The sequence below is a fragment of the Cryptomeria japonica genome, chromosome 7, assembly GCF_030272615.1.
Source record: "Cryptomeria japonica chromosome 7, Sugi_1.0, whole genome shotgun sequence".
Taxonomy (NCBI): Eukaryota; Viridiplantae; Streptophyta; class Pinopsida; order Cupressales; family Cupressaceae; genus Cryptomeria; species Cryptomeria japonica.
The window spans coordinates 856668947-856674285 of record NC_081411.1 but is presented as its reverse complement, the minus strand read 5'-3'; positions in this window follow the sequence as shown (position 1 = coordinate 856674285).

The window sequence follows — 5339 nt, the reverse complement described above, 5'->3', positions numbered from 1 at the left end:
TGTGAAAGCCATGGGTAATGTGTGCTGATTAGTTCATACCGACACTATGTCTCCCCATAAACTCGTTTGATCAAATTTATTTGATCAGTAGTAGGGCATAACCCCTACCAGCTGGGAGCCTTCTATATTTACAGAGCTGAAAGTGTTGCATGTATGGCCACACGAGCGGATGACCTTACTAGCACCTTTTTGTTTTAGAAAGCCAAAATCCTTCTAGTTGTTGGGGCAGGAGGTCGGACCTATGGAGCGGCCCACACACATACGGTTCTTAGTAGAGATACAAAGTTCGCCACAGGGAGTTTTCATGGGGACTGATGCTTGGCTTCCCCAGAGAAGTGAGTGTCGAGGGTGGAGCCAGTGAGCTCAAGCATGTAAGTATCTGCTCTGAATAGCGTAGCCTCAGGGGAAACCCCATGTGGGATCAACAACTATTGTCCTGGCCAGCCATAAGAATTGTGCTTGTCTTCTTTTAAACATTCATACATTCAAGATCAAACATCAAAACATTGTGTCTTTTGTGTCTTCAAGTGTATGCAAAACATTTTTACATCAAACAACACACTTTCTTTGGAGTCATTTTGAGTCTAAACACTTGCAAACATTGAGTCCTCATCAACATTGTGTCATCTTGTCACGACAAACAGTAAAAAATTCAGAATTGGTCACAACAAACAACTTCACAAATTGGAAAAATTTACAGTCCAACAAATAAGAGCAATCAGTTTCAGAATTCTTGAGCTTCCTAAGTTATTTCTCTAGATTTTCATCTAGCATTCAACCTACCTTTGGGTCTCACAAAGTTCATCATTGCTTTACACCTTGCATTACATTCACATTTGTCTAAACTTGAGTTGAAAGGTCACTTGCTTGCCCTCATCTTGCTTTGTCAACACACTACATACAACATTTTGCTAAGTGGTCCCTCATTAAGGTCTATCACCTTTGGGTCTCATTTGGTCTTAGAGTCAAGGTCAGCTTACCTCATCAAGAGATCTATCATCTCTTTGGAAGCCACACCTAATCTACTACATACATACTTGGTCTTACACTTTGGACATTGCAAGTACACCTCATATTTCATTTACATTCCATCCAACTCTTGGTCTTCCATACTCTTTCCATTTTCATCTAGTCTCACACATCTTGGTCAAGACCTAGTTCATGGTTGAAACCCGTTCCCAAAAATCTAGGAGAGAAGCTAAAGAGGCTCAAGAGTCTGCAAACATGAGTGCCTATGAGTATGACAATGATATCTTCTTCAATTCTGATCATACCACATTACCTGACATGAAAACTTATAGAAACACTCAAAATGTTGAGAACATAGATAACACAAACAACAATGATACACACAATGACAATATGGACAATATTTCAGTACATTCAGCAGAAGTGGAAGACTCTATTATGGATCCCCATTTTAATAGATTGGTTGAGGAAATCATGAGAAGAGATAGACAATATTTCTTATAAGTGATGACACAAAGTGGAACTAAAATACCTCATGATTTTGACATGTCTCAAATAGTGGAAAATCGACCTATGCAAGAAACTCAACTCAACATGGATCAAACGAGGCCTAATAGTGGAGGTACTAGAAGACCACATTTCGTGCCTGAGTCACCATCATCTTTGTTTCAAAAATATGAGGTCCCAAATACACATGGTCAAGCTTATGATACTCTTGAAAGATCATGTCATGAACAACTCCGTCTACACAGACCCTTATGGAAATCTTATGTGGATAAATATACTCAATTGCATACCAATGCTAAGGACCAACCTCCAAAACAATTGGATATCCAGAGGCATGCTCAAAATTTGGACACAAGAAAACCCCATGTCAAATTTGGGGACACTACACAAGAACACACTCATGACATGCCTGTAGAATATGATATACATGGACAAAGCAGATATTCCATGCCTCATTACGACTCTATACGAAGTGGTCCCTATATGAAATATCATTATAGACCTCCTCCATATGCACATGTGTATGATCAATATCATCCATATATGCAATATGCTTCGCCCCCACCCAGTGGCTCAGGTATGGGTATGGTCCAAGAAGTTGATCTCCACCTAAGAACAATTTGGAACAATGAATCAAGGACTTACAAAAGAAAATGGAGGACATAAATACACCAAAGCTGACTTACATAATGAGAGACATATGTCCCTATCCATTTGACAAAAGCATTCCAATGTCTCCTTTTCCTACACATTTCGTGACACCTAAGTTTGATAAGTACAGAGGCAAAGGAGACCCTAAGGCACATATAAGACAATTTTTCACAGCTTGTATTGAGGTAGCAGCAGAAGAGACATATTTGATGAGACTATTCCCATAAAGTTTAGGTGATCAAGCTATGGAATGGTTCTCCCAACTTCCACCTAGAATTAAGTCATGGGGTGATTTAGCAGAGGCTTTTATCCAACATTTCTCATACAACATAGAGATAGACATATCAGTCACCACTTTGTGCAACACCAAACAAAAGGATGGGGAGTCTTTTTCATCATTCTTGCAACGATGGAGGAATTAGCCAGTAGATGCTCTTGTGAAATATCACAAAAACAAATGGTAGAGATGTTCACCCAGAATGTCAACAAAGACATTGGTTATGACTTGCAAAAATCTTGCTTGTCCACTTTCAAGGACATTATTGAAAAAGGATTAGCAACAGAGAAGGTCCTAATTGAACAAGGAGTAATTAAGATATTCAAAGAAAACAAAGAGGACTTTAAAGGAAAAGATAAGCCAAGATTTTGGAACAAAAACAAGAACATAGTAAATGATGGTGTTGTTGATGCTAATACAATACGACCCAAAATCATTTTTTCTGGATCAAGCTCTACAAACAACCAAGTGAATACTCAAACAACTTCCAAACCACGAAGGAAATACACACCATTGGGAGAACCACTTGAATCAACTTTCAAGAAGCTAGTGGCAAACAAGATAATAACAATTCCTGACAATCCTCCATACAAACCAAAGGTCAAACCAAATTGGTGGAATGATGATGAGTACTATGAATTTCACAAGAGAAAATGACATAAAACGGGAAATTGTCATTGACTGAAGAGCATCATACAAGATCTTATTGATAAAGGTGATATTGAGATTGAAGGACATTCATCCAATCAAGAACATGAGATGTTTAAGGACCCGTTCCCTAAACATGACAAGGGAAAATCCAAAGCCACAGATGAGCAGACCAACTATACCAGAGCATCCTATAATTATGATTCGACTGTTAATCACATTTCCATGGACAGTTATGTCTCTACCATTATCATCAAGGACAAAACGTCTGAAAATTCTGCCCAAAGACCTAAAATTGTCCTAAAAGGAATTTGGATCTTCTTCTGAACCTACCTCTAAATGTAATTGTAGCATAGGAAATCGGAAATCATCAAAGCAAATCAATATTAGTCATAGCTCAATCACAAAAGTAGATTGCAATGATCAATCCTAACACACTCAATAAAGACATGAAAATAAAACATTCAAAACTAAAAACTAAGCAAACCAGATGCAGATTCGAATGTCTCTTTCATGCGGCTCCATTGTCCTTCTTTCTTCTCCAAATAGCCTTTTGTTTGTGGATCTCACCTTCAAGTGCATAAACCTAATGTGAAAGCAAGATTGACATTGGCACAAGAATACTCAAAGCGTGATTGATTCGACAAAGTAATTCAAACAAGTGATTATTAGATTGGGATTGAAGAAATTCATCCAATTTATAGACAAATTGGAGAAATGATCAAATTAGCATGATTCAATTCAAATGGAAATTGTAAATAAAAAATGTCAATTATGACAAATAATGCACTTTCTATGCAAAATTGATTGATTGATAATTTATGACAAATTATGACAAATTTCTATGTCAAAAATTGATTGATTGTCAATTATGACAAATTATGACAAATTGAAATGTCATTCCCATGAAATTAGGAGAGAAATAGGAGGAAATTAAAATTAGGAATTAGAAAATTAGAAAATTAGAAAAAGAGGAATTAAGAAATTAGGAATTAGAAAATGAGGGAATTAGAAATTTAGAAAAATGAGGAAATTAGGAATTTAGTGAATTAATTAATAATTTTTCATTTATTAATTAATTCACAAAGAGGGAATTTAGAAATTGATTAAAGATTAGGAAATTAGGTAAATCAATTAATAATTTGTCATTTATTAATTAATTCACAAAAAGAGGAATAATTAGTTAGCCAATTAAATTAAACATTTAATTGTGATGAGAAGACCTAGGATAAATAAATAAATTATTTAACCTAGAGGGAGAAAATGGAGAGAAAATGACAAACAAGGTTAAAGGAATGCAAGGACGACAATTAGGTCTTGATATAAAATTGATTTGATGTTGATTCGATCATGATTTTGAATTGACAAAGGACCAATGTGATAAATGATTTGATTGATAAAATACGCCAATTAACGAGGAACAATGACTAATTGATCCAAATTGACATAATCGAGACAGACTACGATCGATGACAAATCGATCGCAAAATGACAAAATTGACAAGAGGACAAGGATTGATGACAAAATAGATTGCAAGACGACAAGATTGAAAATGACCACGATCGATGACAAATTGATCACAAAATGACAAGATTGAACATAACAACGATCGATGACAAATCGATCGCAAAACGACAAGATTGAGAATGATAAGGATTGATGACAAATCGATTGCTAGATGATAAGATTGATAAGAGGACAAAACCCTAATTAGGATTGACGATGTCCAAAAATGATGACAAATGAGCACGCACATTGATGCGACAGGATAAAATCGATCAAAATCATGACTGGATAGTGTTGTCGACAAGACCTAATTCGAAAGCGATAAAAATGAGGAATGTCGAAGAAGGACTCGATGCTCACAAATGATAAAGACCAAGTGCGTGACATAGGAGAAATGTTAATGCGACGCAAAAACCCTAAAATAAGGCAATGCGCAAATGTTAAAATATGACTCCGCAAGCGTTGACCATTTTTAGGTGTCTACAGTAATGTTACAACTCATTGAGGTAAATTCACTTTGCAAGGTACTCTAGCTAAAAACACCACTTCCTCATCAGCCAAACCTGAGTACAATTTGGTAGAACAGTTAGGGAAGACACTCGTACTTATCTCCATCCTTGAGATTTTACGCATATCCCCCACACATAAAGCCATTCTTGACAAAACTTTGAGAGACACTACTATCCCCACTGATCTCAATGTGGACCAGTTTCAAGCCATGGTGGGATACCTTTCCATTCCACACTCCCTTACATTCATAGAAGCTGATGATGCCTCTGT